We start from the raw sequence: 24,678 nt of genomic DNA on the forward strand, positions 1-24,678 counted from the left end.
CATGACCATGCCACTCCCAGAAAGGGCCAACGTGCCTCTGCAGCCCCTGGGGGAAGGCACATGGGTCCATGTGCTGCCCCTCTCTGCAGGCACTGCCCCCGCAGCTCCCATTGGCCACAGCTCTCCATTCCCAGCCAATGGGAGCTTTGGGGGCGGTGCCTGCAGAGAGGGGCAGCACGCGGAGACACACACACACACACACACGCCACGGGGCCGCAGAGGCATGCTGGCCGCTTCCAGGAGTGGCATGAGGCACCGCAGCGGGCAGCCCCACTGTGCCTCTGCAGCCGGAGATCGCAACTGACTGGGAGAGTCTCCAGGATCAACCAGTTGATCGCGATCGACGGGTTAGTGATCACTGTTTTAAAGGGACTTGAAGTGGGCAATATATATATATATATATATATATATTTTAATTTAATGAATGTAGTACTCATGAGAAGTAGCACCCCGACACCTCTAGAAAAATCAAGTTGTCTCTGTGGAATAAGGTAACACAGTTGATTAGACTGGTGAAGTTCCACCAAGAATCCACAGGGAAAATAAGTTTACTTAAGCACTGAGATGAGAAAAACAGAATGAGAATGAAAGACAAGAATAAGAGAACATATGAGAGACACCAACAGAAATAAGGATATATTTAAAAAAGAAATAATCCAGGCTTCCAGCTCAGCACCAGTAACTCAACACCAAACACAAAGTTCTCTGTTAGTCCAACTAATAATGTTAAGTATGCGTCACACTCCTGTGACTGTTCTTCTAACTGTAATGTTTGCTTAGCCATACCATCTACAATATAGCACTTTATACATTGCAAAAAGATTTGTATGTCCTTTTTCAATGCACACTGGAAGATTCTGGTCAAAGGATAACAGCTTGTAAAGTTGGGTGGCCGGGGCTCAACCCTTCCTGGGGAGGAGGGGAGCCACACCGGCCTGCTGCTCTTTAGGCGTGTCCTGCCTTGTGTCTTCAAGGCTGGATAACAAGGCACAAAGTTAGTTAGGGCTCAGTCCTTCGGCTATAAGGCTGAGCCACAACACAAACAGTTTAGGGAGCCCAGGCCCTTTGGTGCAGGGGCTGGGCAACAATACAAACAGTTCAGGAAGGCCAGGCCCTCTGGTGCAGGGGCTGAGCAACAAACAGTTAGTATAGAGGCCCAGGCCCTAGATTAGGGTGGGGCAACAACAGTCAGGGCTCAGGCCCTCTGGTGCAGGGACTGAGCACTGGGGTGAGGGGGCAGACTGCCACCCGCGAGTGGGGGTGGCAGGGGGGGACGCAGGCCCACCCACTCCACTGCGTCCCAGCCCGGGGCCCTAGCAGCGGTTACCACTGCTGACGGTCAGTGGGGATCCTGACCGCAACACACTGACATAGGCACTGGTTGATCTGCAGCCTGGCTGGGGTCGGCTGCCCCTGGGCCACTTCCAATTTCCCCCTCTGGGCCTACCTGGTCCGTAGCGTCCGCTCCCGGGAAGTCCAACAGCATGGGCTCCTTGCTGCCCGGGCTGGGGGGTAGATCCGGCAGCTCCTCTGGGAAATCCGGCCAGGTTTGCTCCGGGGGCTCCTCGGGGTAACAGCAAGGGAGAGGGGGAGTCTCCAGTGGCTCCTCCTCATAGCTGGCACGGGGAAACTCCGGCGGGTCCTCCCAGTAGCGGGCGAGGGGAAGCTCCGGCCAGTCAGGGCAACTGCCCTGGGCTCCAGCGGCTTCCCAGTCCCGAGTCCTCTCTGGCAGGTCTGCTCCCGACGGTGGCTGGGCTCCGACTGAGCTCCAATGGCCGGCTTTTATGCTTCCGGGTCGCCGCCTGACCCTCTGAGGGGCGGGCTCACTGCTCTGTAGCCCCGCCCCTTCCGGTGTCCGGCGCGGCTCAACCCTTCCTGGGGAGGAGGGGAGCCACACCGGCCTGCTACACAGCCACATTTAGATGAGAAAAGGTCCTCTTCATTCTCATCCATAAAATCCATCTGGTGTAAATGAAGAGAACATCACAATAATAATTTCCATGCAGTCTTTAATGTAACTGAGGCAGCTGAGCAAGATCTGATTAAACCGTACTGCTAACATCAGTGCTGAAAAAAGCATTAGTGGATGTAATAGAGAAGTTAAGGTCATTATTCAAGAGAAATGGCTTGCTTTGGAAAAAAGACAACTGATTAAATGGCTTACAATGATAAGCCAGTTGCAGCAATATGTACTAACAGAACTAATGACACCTTTTGAATAAAGTAAGAGGAATATAGGAGGACATGTTTCAGAACTGCCCCATCCCCCATTTAATTTCATTTGTTTTAGCACCACATCCATTTCTCTAATTTGCTGATCTATCAAGATAAGGGAAGAAAAAATTGTTATGTCAACTCAATCCCCTGGAGCCTGCTTACACCAACACAAAGGAGTTGCCATACCAGATGATTTGGTTTATCTGGCCTGGTTCTGTACTCCATTGTCATTGAATACACTAATTCTCCAGAGGAAAGTGAAATCCCCTCTGCCTTATTAATGAATTTAGCCATCGCATGACCCCAAAAGGCCACCAGTTTGAAGACTGAAATTTGATTGCTATTGTTATGGGGTGGGTTATTGTTATGGGTTAAACTTCATTGAAACCAATGGGCGCAATCCCCACCATTCATTGAATACAGCTCTGCAAAACCATTGCACAATGAGATGAAACAATAGCAGCCTCACCCAAAACAAAGGCACATGCAAGACACATCAGTGGAAGGGTTTGCTGGGTACTGTTTAGTAGAGGTCTGTAGGAGGTAGAGAAGCAGTGAGAACACACCATAGAAACCGATTCAGAAAATGAGCAGAAAGCCAAGGACACAACCTGAACGAGCACTGAGAGCACGGCCCACAGAAAAAGCCTAGAGATGAACTTTGGGGACTGACTGAGCGCTGGCTGAAAGGAGCTTGGAAGTATGTGCAGAAAAATTGTGTCCAGTTTGATTCCTCCTGGGTGCAGGGAATCAGGACTTTGTATATTCTTTGTACACAAACCGGACTGCCAACATAGCACTGTCCACACCGGCTCTTAGGTCTGTGTAACTTAAGTCACTCAGGGGGGTGGCTTATTCATACTTCTGAGCAACATAAGTTATACCAAAGTAAGTGGTAGTGTAGTCACTGCTTAGTCCTTTAAGCAAAAGCCCTGAGCAGGCCCTGAGGTTCTGGGCTAGTACTGAGGTGTTCTGCTGCAGTTCTGTCCCAGCCTCACCCAACACATCACTCAGAGAAAGCAGGCAAGTCTTCTTCACTGTCTTGCTGACTCCCAATTGGTCAGTATTTCCTCCTGGCCTTTCCTAGGCCTCTAGAGGACTAAGTGTTATTGTTGCCCTGGTCTGAGCATGTTTTCCGTAAGCAGGACGGCATCAGGGTCCCACCACCTCCAGCAGGGAAAGGGAACATCTAATAGACCCCATCACACTTACCTTGTTTTCAAAAAAGAAACTGATGATTTAGAAATACACCCTTATACTGCTTGCCTCGTAGAAACCCCTTGAAAATCTACTCCCACAGATACCCATTCAGGCAATAGTGCAAAAAACAAGAAAACCACACACATATCGATGATGCAAAGATTAATTTTTCAATAATTCTGTTTAGTTAAGGGGTCTCTTACATATTCCATACATGATCCTTGAACTCTGTATCTCATGGGTCATTACACACAGTAAAAACTATTTCCCCATGCTAATTTTTCCCCTACTGTTACTCACACCTTCTTGTCAACTGTTGGAAATGGGCCATCCTGCATACCACTAGAAAAGCTTTTTTTTCTCCTGATAATAATAGCCAACCTTAATTGATTACTCTCATTATAGTTAGTACGGCAACACCCATTTTTTCATGTTCTCTGTGTGTGTGTATACATATCTTCCTACTATATTTTCCACTGCATGCATCCAATGAAGTGGGTTTTAGCCCATGAAAGCTTAAGCTCAAATAAATTTGTTAGTCTCTAAGGTGCCACAAGTACGCCTCATTCTTTTTTCAAAGATTAAATGTCAGAGAACATATATTGCAGCAGATTAAAGACATGAACTAAAGGCACACAAGTTAGAGCTGAAAAATCTTAGATCCTGTGTCTCGTATCCCTGTCAAAAGTCCAGTACTGCCTCTTTAGTATCAAAATATAATACTAGAACCTGTCCAAGTTTCCCAATAGGGATACAAATCTGAAAATATTAACATAAGTGAATGAAGTGTAGATATATTTCCATTTCAAAACACAACTGATTAAAACTTAACTCTTCTTGCCGAGATTCCAAACAACACAGAAGGCAAGTTTAAAAATAATTCTTAATTGCTGACATCATCTTTTATCTCTTTATGGTAGGGAGGGGCAGTTAAGTTGAAAATGAGTTTCCAGCTCCACTGACTGCCCATGTTTGGTAAATGTTTCTTCTATCTTTCTTCAACTATTTTTATCAAGACACATACATAGCTTTTGCTGATAGGAGAATGTTGATGTAGTGTTCTGCCAGAGACAACAGATAAATATTCTGCTGTATTTTAACAATCTCTTGAGTCATTTCAGAGCTTTCATTGCTTATCTGTTTGTTTGCTTGCTGTTTGCAAGCTATGTCCCTGATCCTGAAAAGTACAAAGCAGTTGAGGGTATCAGCATCTCATAAGCTCTGCACCTTCTATAATGATTCAGGTCTCAACTTGGTCTCCTTTTTAGCAAGGACAATTTTGCACACACAGTAACTCTGTTTGTATTTGTTGGTAGACACACATTGAGCTACTTGTTTGCCCTATTAATCAGGTAACTAGATGTCTTGCTACTAATATCTTCACCTACAATTGACTACAGATGAAAAACTACACCATAAGAACATAAGAACGGCCGTACCGGGTCAAACCAAAGGTCCATCTAGCCCAGTATCCTGTCTACCGACAGTGGCCAATGCCAGCTGCCCCAGAGGGAGTGAACCTAACAGGCAATGAGCATCTCCGGCCGTCCATCTCCATCCTCTGACAAACAGAGGCTAGGGACACCATTCCTTACCCATCCTGGCTAATAGCCATTTATGAACTTAACCACCATGAATTTATCCAGTTCTCTTTTAAACGCTGTTATAGTCCTAGCCTTCACAACCTCCTCAGATAAGGAGTTCCACAAGTTGACTGTGTGCTGCGTGAAGAAGAACTTCCTTTTATTTGTTTTAAACCTGCTGCCTATTAATTTCATTTGATGACCCCTAGTTCTTGTATTATGGGAATAAGTAAATAACTTTTCCTTATCCACTTTCTCCACATCACTCATGATTTTATATACTTCTATCATATCCTCCCTTAGTCTCCTCTTTTCCAAGCTGAAGAGTCCTAGCCTCTTTAATCTTTCCTTACATGGGACCCTCTCCAAACCCCTAATCATTTTAGTTGCCCTTTTCTGAACCTTTTCTAGTGCCAGTATATCTTTTTTGAGATTACGAGACCACATCTGTACGCAGTATTCGAGATGTGGTCGTACCATTGATTTATATAAGGGCAATAATATATTCTCAGTCTTATTCTCTATCCCCTTTTTAATGATTCCTAACATCCCGTTTGCTTTTTTGACCGCCTCTGCACACTGCATGGACATCTTCAGAGAACTATCCACGATGACTCCAAGATCTTTTTCCTGACTCGTTGTAGCTAAATTAGCCCCCATCATATTGTATGTATAGTTGGGGTTATGTTTTTCCAATGTGCATTACTTTACATTTATCCACATTAAATTTCATTTGCCATTTTGTTGCCCAGTCACTTAGTTTTGTGAGATCTTTTTGAAGTTCTTCACAGTCTGCTTTGGTCTTAACTATCCTGAGCAGTTTAGTATCATCTGCAAATTTTGCCACCTCACTGTTTACCCCTTTCTCCAGATCATTTATGAATAAGTTGAATAGGATTGGTCCAAGGACTGACCCTTGGGGAACACCACTAGTTACCCCTCTCCATTCTAAGAATTTACCATTAATTCCTAACCTTTGTTCCCTGTCTTTTAACCAGTTCTCAATCCATGAAAGGACCTTCCCTCTTATCCCAAGACACCCACAAATAGCAGCCATTTTTGAAAATACTTGTTTGTATATATCGGTAAAAAACAGGTTTAATGCACTAAGGTGCAACATTTGCTTATCGCTAGTAAAATCTGCCTTTAAGACACGTTAAGCACTAGGTTAGGAGACTAGCTGTAGTTAATGAAAGAAAAAAAGTAAACACTGTGAATATGCAAATTCAGCTCAGCTAAAAGTTTGACCTTTAGTCTGTAGTGAAGCACGCTTTACAATGTGTGCGTGTCTGGATCACTTCAGGACATGCAGGAAGCACTGTGATGCAGGGCTTGTCTCAAAGACCCAGCGGCTTCTCTTCCCCACACTCCTTTTAATGAGCTTTATTTTTCAACCTTCTCTACTGTGTGCTAAAACGAAGATGGACACAAACTTGGTCACTTGAACTAAGAGGAAAGATTATGGTGATTTACTACTTTCATATCAATGAAGTAGAATAAAAGTAAAAATGTGTTTCTAGCACATCAGGAAGTACGAAATCTGATCATATAAGGTTCTGAGTACATCACTTGAGGTGGGAGACAAACTTTCTCCTTCTCCAATATATTGCACAGCTTAGTTAACGAAAAGCAAATATATTTTTCCTGCTGTATACCCATGTTTATCTGCCTCTGCCTCCCAACCTGCAGCACCACTACAACCACAGAGCTTTTACACCATTTTATTTCACATCTGCCTCCTCTACTGATGCCCCCAAGCACCTCTTCAGAAAACTAAATAGAATGAGGGAAAGCTAAATGATCATGAATAAAAATAACTCAGACAAACTTAGCAGTTCTGAGAACAATGACAGAGGGTCTCTGAGTGACACTTTCAGGGAAAGAGCAGCCTAAATGGGGTCCCTCCCTGCCAGTGAAGAGTCCTTGCTCTTAGCCCAATCTAACGTGAGTTTCAAAGGTTAAGCTGAACCAACCCAAATGATCTCCATTGCCTTAGCAGGACAATAGGTTACTTGCAGGACCATCTTTCATCCTATGTGGTGCACTTTGTTTTCTGTACATTGCACCTTTAATTTTTTTTTTTAAAGACTTTCACTTGCAGCATTTTATAATGCAGAGTTGATGCAGCATGTTACAGAGGAGATGCACACTGCAGTCTCTCACGGACACTTACTTTTGCTCTCTTGTTATGCTGTCTCCTTTCATTTAAAATGGAAGTCCTTCAGAATGAAAGCAGTCAGTAGTTCTTTGTGTACATTAGTAAGCTGACCTTGAAATATACATACCTTTTACATAGGCTGTTTGTGAACAATAGGCATCACTGATTTCCATGTACCCATAGTAAAGAGCAGGAAAGGAACCTGAGTTCAGAGACCACTATTCAGCATGGCTATTCGTATTTAAATTCTGATTCTTTACACCAATCCATAACTGGCAGGCAGACTGATTCCCCTTGTCTCCAGACATTACCTGTCCCCATTTGGTTAGGATGGAGTGAAGTGACATGGCTATTATTACTTAAGGTGCTGACTGTGTTTAAGGGATCAGTTTTCAGGGACTACAGTATCTGAAAGCAGGACTTATCTACTGTGACAGAGCCTCTCTCTTCTGTCTAATAGTCTGTAGCTTTGAACAGAGAAAAGGAGGGGCATTTCAGTTCATCTCAGACAGTAAGAGAAATGGGAAAAGAGCAGTTAATAAAATATAGGTTTAAATTAAGAAGTTATGCCTCCACCCCATTCCCAAATAGTCACACTTCCCCCTTCTTCACATACCCCTTCCACTATCCTACTTATTCACTCTCGTCTTTAAACACTTGCCCTCATCTATTGTGCCCCTCTCTCACATTAGTTCTGATTTAACCACCAGTTCATCCCTCATATGCCCATTCTCATCCACCAAAGAACTCTCCTTCTTTCATCTATATTCAGCCCTTCTCTCTCTCTCAATCTATCACTACTATGGCCATGATAATGTACATACAATGATGTAAAGTTAGTACAGAAGTGGTTATTTGAATGCCACTGTTAAGTCTCTGAATACGCTCAGTGGAAACTAGATGTTTCCAGAATCCAGAGCAGATTTAAAGAGAGTTAAGTGCTTGTGCCCAGTTAATAAGAGCCTGCTTTTCATATCCCATTGCCTTCAACTGAATTTGTGGCTCCTCAGCATCATTGCGGGAAAAGAAAAAGAGAAAGAAAATCAGGCCCCAGAAGTGTCATGCCTTCGCTCCTGTCAGCTATGACTCATTTAATGCAGAAGTGGAGATTGTAATGTTTGCTATTTCCCTATCTTCTTCTCCCTCACCTCTCCAGTTCCTCCCCCACCTCATCTCTAACACAGCCCACTCTTTGGTAACAGTTCACATGAATTCAATCCTGCAATGTCTGCTGGCTTTAAGCTTAGGGAGCCATGAACTTCAGTTGAAGATTAGTGTTTTTCAGCAGAGGACTCCCTTGATAATGAATTAAAAGTATGAAAACAGTAAAAATCCTTTTGTTCTAGAATTTACATCATTTTCTGATTAATAAGCAGCATTTAATATATTGAATGTTTCTTCTTTCCCCTGAAAGACAGACTTAATACTATTAAACGAATATTATAAATACAAGAGCCTGAGGCAACTCTGCTATATGAACTCCTAGACACAATATACAGAATGAAGATTTGCAATGCTTACAGATTAGATTATGGCTTGAAGTCACTGACATGGTATGCAGCATGCGGAGGAACAGCCCAAGTAGTATTGTATATCATGCTGGCACAACGTGGTACCTCGAGGAGCACTGGAAGCACGCACAGAGTGGAGGCACCTGCTGTCCCCTTTACTAGGGTGCAGGGTTTGTGAGGAGTGAATAATGTGTTTTCTAGCCCTGCTGTCAGTGCTAAAGTGTTCTCTTCCACCATCTCACTCCTCTCCTGCATAGCAGGTTAGACTAACACGGCTACCACTCTGAGTCCTACTCCATGTCATTTTTGTTCTGGGAGGTGGCTGAAAGGAGCCACTCAGTTAGGGCTCTGTGAATCTATTGTTTTGGCTTCAGTCATACATTAAAAATGTAATAAAAAGATTATTAGTTAAGCAGGAATTATGCAGGTCAAATGCTGCAAACCCAGCATTTATGAATATTTCGTCACACTCCTAACTGCTGTTCATTTCAACTAAATACATACTCCACCCCCTCCACCTTTTTATTCACTGTTTGGGAATATTCAGGCTAACTGATTGGAGGTGGCATAAATGTTTGGGGAATGGCTGTTCTTCTTATGAGAGCCTATGAGAAGTATTTTTTATAATAAAAATATTATTCACTATTCTCCAATTTTAAATAGGACCCCCATTTCCCAGATGCAAACAGGTAAAACACTGACCTAGATCACAGGGCTGTCATGGGGTTTCACTGAAGTTTGTAAAGCACTTTTGAAATCCTTGGATGAAAAGCCACTACAGAAGTGCAAGTGGTTTTAACTCTAAGTGGTCTACACTAAGAAGGGGGGTCGAACTAGGGTACGCAAATTCAGCTACGTGAATAGCGTAGCTGAATTCGAAGTACCCTAGTTCAAACTACTCACCCGTCCAGACGCCGCGGGATCAAAGTACGCGGCTCCAAGGTTGACTCCGCCACCGCCGTTTGCAGTGGTGGAGTTCCGGAGTCAACCGGAGCGCGCGGGGAGTTTGAACTATCGCGTCTAGATTAGACGCGATAGTTTGAACTCCGAGAAGTCGAACTCTCCGCGTCGACCCGCGCGGTAAGTGTAGACCTACCCTTAGTTGCATCATAACGTCAGTATTTCTGTTCTGGCATATGTTTTTAGGATGTTGATAATTCGGCAATTAAAATTGGATGTGGACTTGAGCTCCCCATATGTCTCAAAACAAATACCTTTGTTTTCTTACAAGCTCTCCTCCCAGAGAAATAATGGGTTGGCTGTAACAGAACTTGAAAAGATACAGCTTTCATTCTGACTGAATTTTCATCAGTGCCATTGTACTGAAGACAGTACAAGTATATACTCCTCTGGGTGCAGTTTACTCACCACTATAAATGGTAAGAGATTGTGATATAGTTTCAAGATTTGAGTGTGTTTGCTGTTTTTTGGGAGTGTATAAGTCATGTGATGATAATGAGTCCTGGAGGAATTTGTGTGTCTCAATCTTTTATTCAGAGCATGAAAACCCATTTTGAAGCAGCGCTGCCCCGGGGAGGGGGGGGGGAGACAAGTGGGGCAATTTGCCCCAGACCCTGCAGGAACCCTCGCAAGAATATAGTATTGCAACTTTTTTTATGGAAGGTTGCCACAGGCCTCTTGAATCCTCTGGGCAGCCTGTTTTGAAGAGTACTACAGTCCCGTAATGCTCCATCATATTTTGTGCTTTGTTATGGTCTATGAGCCAGTGAATCACTTATGCTATGGAAGTACATATACCACATGCATGGGTGGAGGGAAAGCTAAAAATGCCTCTGGGTTGCTAGAGGGAGCAGGATGAGTAGCAGCTCCTTCTGTATCTTTACAAAGCTGTGACCTGTGCTTCTTCCATTGCAGCCCTGCCAAATGTGCAGGGGCACGACCATGCCTTACACCACCCTGACATGTCCTCTCTAGAGCAGTGAGTGTTGGCCACAAATCTTTGCCACCCCTACTCTCTTGTGCTTTCAGCCAACTTACGGCTGCCTCCTGCACTGGTGTGTCACAGGGGGAAGGGTCTCCTTGTGTCCCTACTCCCTCTAACACTCAAAGTACCTGCCAGCTTGATACCACAGCTTACAGTTGCATCAATACATTGTAGTGTTGCCATCTCTTGGGGCCATCACAAATCTTACAATATTTAGTGTTTTCCTTAAAGCAGGGATGGGGAAATTACGACCTGGGGGCCACATCCGGCCCTCCAGATGTTTTAATCCGGCCCTGGAGCACCTGCCGGAGCAGGAGCAAGGAACGGGGCAGCGTGCACTGCCTGGCTATGCCTCTGCATAGGAGCCAGAGGGGGGACATGCTGCTGGTTCTGGGAGCTGCTTGAGGTAAGCGCCCCCTGGAGCCTGCACCCTGGACCTCCTCCTGTGCCCCAACCCCCCTGCCCCAGCCCTGATCCCTCTCCTGCCCTCCAAATCCCTCAGTCCAAGCTCCAGCCCAGAGCCTGCACCCCCAGCCGGAGCCCTCACCCCTCCTGTACCCTAACCTCTAATTTTGTGAACATTCATGGCCTGCCATACAATTTCCATACCCAGATGTGGCCCTTGGGCCAAAAAGTTTGCCCACCCCCGCCTTAAAGGCTCAGCTCCAGGAGTGATATGATTACATGACAATCTCTGCTTTCATTTGGAAAAAAAATTTCACTCACAGATGCAGAAGAAAAGCTTGAGAATGTGAACCCTAAATGTTCAAACACTGGAAATCAAAAACAAAGATCCTAAAAAATTAATTTAAGAGTCATGATTTGTAACCAGTCCTTTTTAAGGGCCTGACTCATTTTTGAATGCTTGGGATTGGCCATACTAACTTTGTTTGAGGCCATCTCTTCTTTGTTATGAGAAGATCCCTGTATTCTAACTGGCTTTAACAACAAGCTAGTACTCAAAAAAAATGTTTTATTAAAACCATCCATAAATTTAACGTTTTGGGTGCCCGATCTGGGACACCTTAAAGAGGCCTAATTTTCAGAAAGAACTGAGTACCCACCTCCTCAAAAACAATCCCCCCCCCCCTCCAGTACATTTAATACACATTTTCCATCGTACTCCAAGGTCTCTTTTCTGCAACTTTAAAAAACAGGCTAATGCATCACAGGAGAAAACAAAGAAGCTGAAGCCACAGCCATGCACAAATAGTCTGAGCTTTTCCTTCTTCCCAGAGGTGGGATTTTGTTTTTCCGCTCAAAGCTGTTTAGATATTGCAAGAGAGATCAAAGAATCTGGTACTAAATATCCAAGTTTTCTGGAGCAGCTGGAAGCAAAGTAAATGATCACATATCTCAGCAGTTAGGAAGCAGTAAATACTAGGGCTGTCAAGCGATTAAAAAAAATTAATCGTGATTAATCACACAATCGCACGGTTAAACAACAAAAGAATACCATTTATTTCAATATTTGTGGATTTTTTTCTACATTTTCAAATATATTGATTTCAGTTACAGCACAGAATACAAAGTGTACAGTGCTGACTTTATATTTTTTATTACAAGTATTTGCACTGTAAAAATACAAAAGAAATCTTATTTGTCAATTCACCTAGTATAAGTACTGTGGTACAATCTCTTTATCATGAAAGTTGAACGTACAAATGCAGAATTATGTACAAAAAAACTGCATTCAAAACAAAGTAAAACTTTAGAGTCTACAAGTCCACTCAGTCCTTCTTCTTATTCAGCCAATCACTCAAACAAGTTTGTTTATATTTGCAGGAGATAATGCTGCCCTCTTCTTGTTTATAATGTCACCTGAACATGAGAACAGGCACTCACATGGCACCGTTGTAGCTGGCGTCGAAAGATATTTACATGCCATATGCACTAAAGATTCACATGTCCCTTCATGCTTCAACCACCATTCCAGAGGACATGCATCTATGCTGATGACAGGTTCTGCTCGATAATGATCCAAAGCAGTGCAGACTGACGCATGTTCATTTTCATCATCTGAGTCAGATGTCACCTGCAGAAAGTTGATTTTCTTTTTTGATGGTTTGGGTTCTGTAGTTTCTGCATCAGAGTGCTGCTCTTTTAAGACTTTTGAAAGCATGCTCCACATCTCATCCCTCTCAGATTTTGGACGGCACTTCAAACTCTTAAACCTTGGCTCAAGCGCTTTAGCGATCTTTAGAAATCTCCCATTGGTACCTTCTTTGCATTTTGTCAAATCTGCACTGAAAGTGTTCTTAAAGCGAACGTGTGCTGGATTATCATCCGAGATGGCTAGAACATGAAATATATGGCAGAATGTGGGTAAAACAGAGCAGGAGACATTGAACTCCTTGGGGGAGAATTGTGTCACTAAGTAATGAACGCATTATTTTTTTTTAAATGAGCATCATCAGTATGGAAGCATGTCCTCTGGAATGGTGGCCGAAGCATGAAGGGGCATACGAATGTTTAGCATACTGGCATGTAAATACCTTGCAATGCTGGCTAGAAAGTGCCATGTGAATGCTTGTTCTCACTTTCAGGTGACATTGTAAATAAGAAGAGGGCAGCATTATCTCCTATAAATGTAAACAAACTTGTTTCTCTTAGTGACTGGCTGAACAAGAAGTAGGACTGAGTGGACTTGTAGGCTCTAAAGTTTTACATTGTTTTGTTTTTGAGTTCAGTTATGGAACAAAAAAATAATTGACATTTGTAAATTGTACTTTCACGATAAAGAGATCACACCACAGTACTTGTGTGAGGGGAACTGAAAAATACTATTTCTTTTGTTTATCATTTTTACAGTGCAAATATTTGTAATAAAAATACTGTCTAAAGTGAGCACTGTACACTTTGTATTCTGTGTTGTAACTGAATACATTTTAAAATGTAGAAAAAATCCAAAAATATTTAATGAATTTCAATTGGCATTTTACTGTTTAACAGTGCGATTAAAACTGCGATTAATTTTTTTAATCGTGATCAATTTTTTTAGTTAATCACACGAGTTAACTGCGATTAATCGACAGCCCAAGTAAATACCATTAGTTTTTAGATTGCTTTGGGTTTCATAAGCTGCAAGAGAATATGTACTGAGAGTCTGGTATTTAAAATACAGGCCTGAGCCTGCTCCCATTTGAGCAAGTGGCAAACTGCCACTGACTGGATGAAGAAGGACAGGGTTCTAAAGGCTTTAGCATCTCTTCCATTCCATAATTTAAAGTGTCCATATAACCCTACCACCACCACCAAAAAAGTGAGTTTCAAAACATTAACATGAGACAATATCAAATCTAACAGATCAGAGAAAGTGTGAATCAAAACTAACACCATCTCAATAATATTATTTTACAGCTATATAGCACCTTCCATTCTAAAGCAGTTCACACATTAGTATAGCACCACAAAATGCTGCCACATGGTGTGGAAAAAGTCAAACTGTCCACAGTATATTTCATAATAGTTGATAGAGAGTTCCCATTTGGCAAGGGATACTGAGCAAACCCCTACTCCTTTAAAAAAGTATCACAGAATCTTTAGTATCCATGGAGAAGAGGCAGGGCCTTTTTTTTTTATCTCAGTATTGGTATCAAGATTATCCCCATACAGTAAATTGTACTGAACTCATTTTACCTTGGAAGGTTAAAGGGCTTGGACCCTGCATGGACCTGAACCCGTGACTCCAAGGCGTGCTTAAAAAAAGTCCTAGAGACTTGTACATCGTGTTCAGGATTCCCCAGTAAGTTTTCAACATATTCTATATCCTTTTCCTGTACCGTATTTTCCGGCGTATAAGACGACTGGGCGTATAAGACGACCCCCTAATTTTCCACTTAAAACATAGGTTTTGGCCTATACTCGCCGTATAAGACTACCCCCCCTTCCGAGGCTGAAGGACCCACCACCGAAGACCCGGTAGGGAACTGTCCAGTGAGTACACCCCCCACCCACGTCCTGCCCCCCCTCAGAAACCACAACCCATAACCCCCCCTGCCCTGCTCCTTGTCCCCTGACCACTCCTTCCCAAGACCCCCAACCCTAACTCCCCCCCAGGAGCCCACCCCCTGCCAAACTTGCCCCGCTCCCTGTCCTGACTACCCCGACTCCATCCACCACCATCCCAACAGACCCCAGGAATTCCCACGCGGCGCCTACCCAACCCCCCCTTCCCCATCCCCTGTCTGCCCCCCCAGAACCTCTGCCCGATCCAACCCCTCCTCCCCCGCCCCAGTCCCAGCCCTGGCCCTGGCCTCTTACCCCTGCCGGGGGCCAGGGTCGGAGCCGCAGCCGCGGGGCCCGGCTCCCCAGGCCCGGCCGACACCGGAGCCGCAGCCGCGGGGCCCAGCTCCCCAGGCCTGGCAGACGCCGGAGCCGGAGCCGGCGCCGCAGCCGCGGGTCCGGCTCCCCGGGCCGACACCGGGGCCGGCGCCGCAGCCACGGGGCCCGACTCCCCGGGCCGACACCGGGGCCGGTGCCAGCGCCGCAGCCGCGGGGCCCGGCTCCCCGGGCCGACACCGGAGCCGGAGCCAGCGCCGCAGCCGCGGGGACCGGCTGCCCGGGCCGACGCCGGGACCGGCGCCGCAGCCGCGGGCCCGGCTGCCCGGGCCGACGCCGGGACCGGCGCCGCAGCCGCGGGCCCGGCTGCCCGGGCCGACGCCGGGACCGGCGCCGCAGGTAAGCCGTCCCGTCCCCTCCCCCTCCCCGTCCCCGTCCCCCACACGCCAGGCTTACCTGCCCACTCCTTTTTTCAGGCTTCCCGCGAACATTTGATTCGCGGGAAGCCGGGGAAGGGGAGGAGAAGGAGGGCGGAGCGTTCAGGGAAGCGGTGTCATCTATTAAGCCTGCTCAGATTGGCTGAGTCAGAGAGGCAGGCTATTACAACCTTTGCCAATCCAAGCAGGCTTTGTATGCATTAATGGCATACACCAGAGAGACGCCTCCCAGGATTGGCTCAGCCGAAGCCTGTTTATACCCAGCGTATAAGACGACCCCGATTTTGGGGGGTTGTTTTTTAGTTTAAAAAGTCATCTTATACGCCGGAAAATACGGTAGTTTCAGAGCAACTAGAGACAGAGAATCAAGGACCTTCCCTCATGTCTAAAGCATTGTTTCTCAACCACAGGTCTACAGACCCAAGTCTTCCAGGGGGAACATCAACTCATCTAGATTTTTGCCTAGTTTTACAACGGGCTACATAAAAATAGTTTCTCTAGAAAACTAAGTACAAACTAAAATTTCATACAATGACTTGTTTATACTGCATACACACTGAAATGTAAGTACAATGTTTATATTCCAATTGATTTATTTTATAATTATATGGTAAATATGAGAAACTCAGCAATGTTTCAGTAATAGTGTGCTGTGACACTTTTGTATTTTTATGTCTGATTTTCTAAGCAAGTAGTTTATAAGGGAGGTGAAATTTGGGATACACAAGACAAATCAGACTCCTGAAATGGCAGTCTGGAAAGGTTGAGAGCCACTAGTCTAAAGCACTTGATAATTCAAACAGATCCTTCTTAATGCAGCACAACCTCTGGATTGTTTTCTCACTGTGTTTAGACAATACCAATGTCATTTCAGGCTCCCACCCTCTCCACCACCACCATTAACCAAAAGTTATTTATGTATCAAAGGGGAAAAAACAACAACCACATAATGTGCACTGGACCAGACACTGCTAGAGTGCCCGAAGCCAAAACACAAAAGGTTGTGCATGTAATTTTTTTTGTAGTATAATCATTCTGTCATGTATAATGGATGCACAGGCATAGTGCTAGCTTTTGAAAGCCTCAAGCAAAGCTTTACTTTATTCCACTAAATCTCGTGGGCTTCAAACAAAAGCGTTCTCTATGTCAGCACCACAATGCTTAGCAATGAAATTCCACAGCCAGAATGGGTCCTTAGAGCTGAATATATCTTATAATTAGATTATATTATTTTATATTGGCAGACTATTAAATCAGAATTCCCAGGTACTTTGAAGTCCCAAGGAGGAGTGGGGGGGGGGCAGGGGGGCAGTCATGAATAATAACTTAACTTAAAACACACTAAGAAAGTTATAAAGCTTTTGAGGGTTTTAAAGAGAAAAGGAAGTAAAGCACGTACCTGGATATACAAAGAATGTGTTGTGCAGATTCTACAGCCTTAAGAGAACCAGCAGGGTAATTCTTACCATTACTCACTGGGTTGAGCATTGTAGCACAATAGGTGATTGGCAGCTGGGGTCTTTGATATTTACTTTGCTGTTCAAATTTGGACTCTGAGGCAGCTGTGGAATTTAAAACAGAAAAATATGAGAAGAGATACTGGAAAGACATTCAATATCCAGCCTGAGGAATGGAATCAGATGCAATGGCTACAGTGGATTTAAAAAAAAAAAAAAAGTAGTAGTAAACATGTTGTTTGCTCCATCTGGTGTAAGTATGTAGTACTTATCTGGTTCCCAGCACTATAGTATCCCAACACCACAACACATTAAGTTATCTTCACAACCACCTTGCAAAGTAGGGAAGTACTAGCATCCCTCTTTACAGAGAGGGAAACCGAGGCAGAGAGATTGTGTGACTTCCCCAAATTCACACAGGAAGTCCATGGCAGAGATGGAAAATGAACCTAGGATGACTCAGTCCTTGTCCAGTTCTATAATCACAAGACCATCTTTCCTGATTTTTTTAGCAAAGTAACTGGACAATGAAAGTCATATTGTCATAGAGATGGGCCTGAGACACAAAGTGCAGATTTAGTTCTGGATTTCAAACTTCCAGAGTTTTGAGGAGTTCTGGCCATGGTTTTAGTTCACACATGGCTCCCTGTTCTAAAATGGCCAATGTCCAGAGCTGCAGCACTGGGTCTGGCTGGACCCTCTAGAGCATGGCCTTTGCCTTCTTCTTAGGGCTTAATTATTTGAAGCCCAGAGGTGTTTAAATATGTTCTGTGCTATTTACTTAAAAACATGGCGTGTGGCTCAGAAGACCATGAGTCTATCGTGAATGGCACAGTTACCAATTAAATGCACATAAGCAACATTAAGACTAGAATGCATGAGTTCTGACTCTCCCAATAAGGTACATATTCAGCTCCACTAGCTCAGCCACTACAAGCATATCCAGTAGAAGGCAGTGCATGGCACGCATATATAAATCAGTACATTATGAGGGGCTACCCAGTTAAGGCATACAATACCTCATCCTCAAACTCAATACAGGCCATCTGGGATGCATTGGAAAACAGTCCAACAGTTATGCACTGTTTTCTGGGTGCATATATTACATTATACATACAGCTGTGTGAATGAGCTGCAACATAATTTATTCAGCAAGTTTCACTTCTCTCTATTTGCACCATGTTTGCAGATACAGGGATAGTTTCTTGAATTAATCATTGGAAGTTGTTCAGAATTTTTTGTAAGTTTCATTTACTCTGTGGCCTATTTGAAATTCAAAATTTAAATTATTTCTTAATTATTATTGTTCATAATGGTTTCTTGTTCCCTGCTTGTAATTCTTATGGAAAGGTTTCTGGTATAACTTTACATTTGCTTTCTGAAACTAGTTAACCATCCAAGAGCATTAAAGAGCATAACCTTATAAATTAACTCTCTATGAGCAAAGAGTTTTAGCAGCATAAACCATACTAATGTTTATTTGATTTTACAACAACACACATAACCAGCACCTATCCCAGCCTCTAGGTGCCCTTGACAATTAAATTAAAAATACAAGCAACCATAAAAACAAAGCTAATAGCAACCTCCACCACACAAAGCAGTAACTTGTTAGACCTAGATTATGTAAAGCAGACAAATAATTGGAAAACACCACTGAACCAATTTATAAAAAATCCTGGAAATATTTTTGAAATATTTCCCCCTAATCTTGTATTTATATGTACACACAGAGAGTGGTATTCTGCAATGTTATATTCATGTGGTATTGGGATAGAAAATATGACTTTCCCCTAAAAAACCTACAGCCTTCAATTTGAAAGGAAGGAATGGCTCTATTTAACACAGCTTAGCCTCATAATATTATTAACCTTATTAAATATTTTTGCATGCCTGTCATATAAAACTGAAAAAATTCACAGTAAAATGCTGAAGGGAGTGCCATGATACAGGGAACCACCTTCATATCTTCAGGGAACAGCCTTATCCCAATAGACTTTCAAATGAGGATATAAGTAACACTGGGGGTTAGGGGAATGGCAACCACACTTTCCCATATGTCTGTTACCATGGTATTAGAAAAATGTCCAGATTTTTTTCAATTAAAGTTCAGGATCATGATGAGTACAATAAATATGTATATTTTGTTACTTTGGTTATAAAAATAAATAACCTCTATTGCTATGATATTAACAAGGATTTAAAACAAAAATGGAACGACTCACTGCCTCTTCTGGATTAATGGAACTATTTCAGAGAAGTGGGAGATACTGGTTAAAAATAAGTCACAGCTGTAATTTTAACATCAGTATGTTAACATACCAACAACAAACTGCTTGGACTCTGCTTTATTTCCTTTTCTCTTTTGGCCTAAGAAAATAACTTGACAATTCTGTTTATCTTTAATAAGTGACTTAAGACAATCACTAATAATGAGAAATTTACACAGCAGTTAGTAAACATCAGTTCAGACCTGTTCTCTGCCCTGAAGAGTTTAAACCTAAGGGCCAGGCTGTGTTCAGCTGCTCCTGAGGTGCAAGATGACTGCATGACCTTATCTCCCTGTACAGTGGTTTGGCCATGGCCTTGCACTGCTGCCACCCACCATGCATTGGCTAACATTGCTTGCTGTGCATGTAAGGGGGAGGGTGCATGCTGAATTTCTAGAAGGGTGCTGCAGTGCAGAAACACTTCTGCAGGCCAGGGAACTCACTCCCTGAGACAATTCCTCCCAAAGCTCTCAGAGGCCATGCAACTTGATACCACACCATAAGCCAATGCCTATAAGACATACATAGCTGAGCCTTAAGTTATATAAGGTTAAGGCAATGGCCAGGACAACAATATATGAATAGTCTGGTAATTTACCCTAGTGGTGTACCACCACAGAAGTCGGCACAAGAGTAGGGACTAGCAGGGTACCCTAGGATATAAATGAAGGAACAGAATACCAGGGAAGAGGCAGGAATGGGAGAGAGGTAATTTCCATTACAAGTGTGCCTAGTCTTGTATTCTCTGCTAAAAGTGGCATAGTTTTACCTCTGGGTATCTAAAGCACGTGAGCTATACTGTGGATTTAAAAAAAAAAAAAAAAAAAAAGACACAGCCAGGACAAGACACTGTAGTTTTACCATGAGGTAAACTAAGCAAGGTCAGACCAGACCTCCGCCTGGGGCTGACCTCCTCTTTAGCATTGTTTTCCTTTAAACATGCCTAGGTCAGTAGTTTCAAGCAAGAAGGACGTTTTAATGAAAAGGCAGAAGGAGATTTTGCTTGTTAAAACAGATTAAGTCACCCTGAAGCTTTTCTCACAGGACTTAAAGTGAAACTCCTAAGTTTTTGCCCAGCTCCAGAAATGACTCATTGCAGACAGTAACTTGCATCACAAAACTTGGCAAAAATAGTGTTTGTTCAGCAGCATCCCAAGACTCAAACCACTGTATTGTAATGATTTACTGTAAAATAGACAATAAAGTCACACAGGAAGTTGGTATACCATATTAATGTGATTCTTGAAACAATACTTTCCTTACCGTGAATGTGGTAGAAGGCTGAAGTACTCGCCAACTAGCAAAGTCTGAAAATTTCAAATCACCTGATTCTGTATTTATATGTAACTTCCCACATCTGTTTGAATAAGTAATACCTTACAATTAATTGGGGAGGGGGACATAGGTGGCTGATATATTAAGGATACATACCACTTTCACTTTGCTCTTGTGAAGCAAAGTGCTGTTTAAGTGTGGCTATATTCAGTACATACTAAATGTTACCAACTGGTCAGTAGGTGTTAAGTGTCCTCCTCTGTGCTCAATCCAGAAGAGCTTATCTCTTTCACCAACAGAAGTTGGTCCAATACAAGATCATTACCTCACCCACCTTGTCTCTCTAAATTATCAGGTAGACAGATGAGTTAATAAGCTTAATTTATCAAAGCTAGTTATGAGATTTAGCTACAGTACAGTGTTGCAAATCAGACTTCAGGAAAGGGTAATTTACCTCGGCAGGGCCGGCTCCAGAGCCCAGCGGGGCAAGCACCCGCCTGGGGCGGCCCTTTCCCGGGGGGGCGGCAGGCTGGGCCGGCGGACCTGCCGCAGTCATGCCTGCGGGAGGTCCACCGGAGCCCCGGGAGCAGCGGACCTGCCGCAGGCATGACTGCGGAGGGGACGCTCGGCCGGCGGCTCCAGTGGACCTCCCGCAGGCATGACTGCGGACGGTTCGCTGGTCCCCCGGCTCGGCTGGACCTCCCGCAGGCATGCCTGCGGCAGCTCAACCGGAGCCGCCGGACCAGCGAACCGCCCGCAGCTGCGGGAGGTCCAGCTGAGCCGCGCGACCAGCGGACCCTCCGCAGTCATGCCCGCGGGAGGTCCGCTGCTCCCGCGGCTCGGGGGCGCCTCCCGGGCATGATTGCTTGGGGCGGCCAAATTTGTAGAGCCGCCCCTGTACCTCGGAGCCATTCCCCCTCAGTCAGCCTAATAATGTTATACAAAGAAATACTGTGTAGGCAAGATATTTTAATGAGGTTACTTCTGAAAAACTGAATCAGGAACTAGTGAAAATAGGTATGGTTAAGCACACATCATTAAACATGTACATATACAATTATATGTACACACACACAGAAGAAAGCAAGAGACAAATCAGTTTTGCCCAAGTGAGATGTATAAATGTTTGTTATGTTGATTGAGATGCTAGATTTCTTTTTAATTTAGTCCATAAATATAGTTCTGTATCTTCAGCATTTTATTAGATCTTATATACCAATGTGAAATTGATTTTCTCATTTAGTTTGTTTATTCATATTTCAGTTCTCAACTTTATCTATGTGAACCACAATTAATTTTTTATTACAAAATTTGATCAATTAAACAACAAAAAACCCAAACATTTATGCATCCAGGATACTGTGTAAAGCCGAGTCTCTCACTCCACTCACTGTGTGTGTGTGTGTGTGTGTGTGTGTGTGTGTGTGTGTGTGTGTAAATGTAGTTTTGTACATGGGTGTAATTACATATAATTAAACATACCCACTTACGCTATAAAATGTATTGTAATTCTATCTTTCACCTTCTGTTTGGAAAGAGAAGGGGGTGAGAAAGGAAAACTGGAGAAGTTCCCTGTGATGTAAAAATGACTGATTAAGGGCACACCCTACAAATAATTAGTTAGGAGAGTAATCCTTTCTCCTGCAAGTAGTTCCATTGACGTCAATTGAACATTTTAGGTGAGGAAAGATTACTCATGTAACTAAGGCTTTGCAGGATTAGGTCCAAACATATTCCAGAAAGTTCTCATATGTCTCCAAGTCTATCCTAATTATCCAATCTATAAATGACTCAGAATAAATAAATAAATTCTTCAGAAGTTGCAAATCATCCCTCCTCTCTGGATTTTCTCTCACTGTTTTACAGCTCTCCCCCCATTTTCTCCCCCACCCCCTGTCATAGTGATGCATACAGTGATTTGAGGTAACATTCTCTATAGTACAGTTATCCTATTGCTGGGATGATATTAAATAATTCCCAATATAAAACCAATGTTTTTTAAAATAGTACACACACACTCACTCTATGGTTATACAAAACCATAATGAAATCCCAGAGCCTATAGCTAGAGCTTCCTGCTGTATTAGAACAAAGGCAGCACATCCCTATTTCCCTTAAAACATTTGATATAATAATTTGATAGCATGATCTTCCATCATTAATGCATAAATCTAGCTTGTAGAAGACAGCTAAACGATATAAAGCTTTTAAGATATGAGGGATTAACATGGGAAGAAAATCTCCTTTCCCCATAGCACTTCAATCATACTGCTCCGTAACTGTACAAAAGTGACAGGACATAGTAACTGCACATTACTTAAATGAGTCATGCAAATGTCATAATATGCTTTCCTCTACTGATTTTTAGACTTGAGCCAATCTTGTGCTTATTCCTATTAACTGTATAGCAGTGTATACTGGTATATTATATATATATATATATATATATATTTTAACCCCACTAATAGAACAACGTTAGCTCAATAGTATCACATTTCTCTTACCACATACAGTACAGGATGTATAATATTCCTCTTAGTTATACATTAGGCACCCATCAAAATAGCATTTTAGCAGTTTACAGTTTTTTGAAAACATATACATGTTTCACGTTGCTGATAACATCGCCACATAAAACTACAAACCATATTAAAATGTTGAGGCTTCATGTTCACCTATACCAACACTGAGAACTGAAAACCCTATGAATTTGTAACCTAATAGGTTCCTTCTAATGTGAACCATTTATATGGAACTCCTCTGATTTTGCACTTCCTTCTCACTACCTTCTCTAGCTCTTTGGCAGTTCTAGGGTACCTTTGCTGCTGCTTCCCAAACCTCTGCTTGGAGAGGAAACCCATTATTTTTAATACTGTTTGTTTGCAGGGTTTTGGTTTGTTTAGTAAGTATTTGGATCTAATATTGAGCCAGGTCCTTTTGACTAGATTTTTAAGTTTTTACCTTTCTTGTTATTTGTGCACAACTCCCAGAGAATTCAGTGGGAGTTTTATCAAAGTAAGTGCCACCGCTGAGTAAGAACTTCAGAATATGGCTCACAGTTCCCTGACTTCATTTTCTGATCATCCTGAAAATGTGACCATGCTCAAATTTCCTGAAAGTACTATTCATTGTTTCCCCATCACTAGAGTCTGTGTCTGGCAACACAAAGACAAAGTGAACGCTTGCCAGAGAGCAAATAAGTCATGTTATGTGGAAAACCTCAATCAAAGCAAGTTTGCTTACAGATAAGTGTCCTTCTGCTTGTGATAAAACATAGTATACAAACTCTCATATTGTTAAATAGAGGAAGAGGAAAAGAGAAAGAGGCACCAGAAGGGAACATCCTTATGAGACTCAGTGATCTACTTAGTCTACATTCCAGTCTGATAGTGACCAGCACCAGAAAGCTTTAAGACCCCCCACAACTCTTAATGCACTTAACTGTGCAATACTATAAAACTGAGTGAGGATATTTTTCCTGACTGGAGCCAGTGATTAGCTTATGCTCTGCAGCATGAGGACTGAGAAGCCTTTTAAAATTTTATCCTAGCTACTATAGATTAAATGTTTAAAATAAAATGTCTATTCCTTTTAGAACCTTATTGAACTATTTGCCTCAGTAACTGAATTCACAAAATGGCCCTAAATGTACTAAGGAAAGAAGTGTACTGTATTCATTTTCATTTATAACTTTACCTCAGAGAGGCAAGATGCAGTAGTGGTTTGAGCACAGGAGTGGGAGCCAGGAATTCCTGGTGATGACATGGACTCCTAATATTACTTTTCATGTACAGTAATTGCTGTAATTGACACAGGGATGTTACGTGATCACAAACAGGAAGGAAGATTGTCCTAATGACAATGAATGGGAGAAGTTTGAAAGAGTGATCCATATTATGAAAAGGCTTGAAAACCTCTGCTTTAATGGATCTCCTCCAATCCATTCTAAATAAGGCAATTGATAAATACTGTGTCCTACAGAAAGCATAAGTTGCCAGGCTTTTTTTGGCTATTTTCTTTAAACCTGACAAAAAGAGAAAGATAGTAAGAAATACCAGGGGATGAGTCACTTGTCAGATTTCTACTGTACAGATATGAAGAACAGAACATTGTGTTGACTAAATTCAGATGAAATCCCCTACAACTTTTGTTGCTTCCATGTTTCACAGTGACTGCAGTTCCTAGTATTTTTAAAAACTTGTGCTAGAGATAGGCTCAGACCAAATCCACAGATCTAGATTTGGATCTAAATATGCAATTTGGAAATGGTCTCTATTATGATCCCAACCCTAACATTATTTCTCAACACACACACACCACCCCCACACCTGGGAAAAGTTCAGG

General features: G+C 42.9%; 1 long non-coding RNA gene across 1 annotated transcript; it reads right to left on the minus strand.

Moving 5' to 3' along the window:
- Window positions 1-842: 842 nt before the first annotated feature.
- LOC123343416 lies at window positions 843-16,871 on the minus strand. The gene is made up of 3 exons (XR_006572233.1): window positions 16,732-16,871; window positions 1,448-1,962; window positions 843-975 (listed from the first exon to the last, which is right to left on the minus strand). It is a non-coding gene; the product is annotated as an uncharacterized LOC123343416 (long non-coding RNA).
- Between the last annotated feature and the right edge of the window lie 7,807 nt (window positions 16,872-24,678).

This window comes from Mauremys mutica, chromosome 10 (assembly GCF_020497125.1).
Source record: "Mauremys mutica isolate MM-2020 ecotype Southern chromosome 10, ASM2049712v1, whole genome shotgun sequence".
NCBI classification, from domain to species: Eukaryota; Metazoa; Chordata; order Testudines; family Geoemydidae; genus Mauremys; species Mauremys mutica.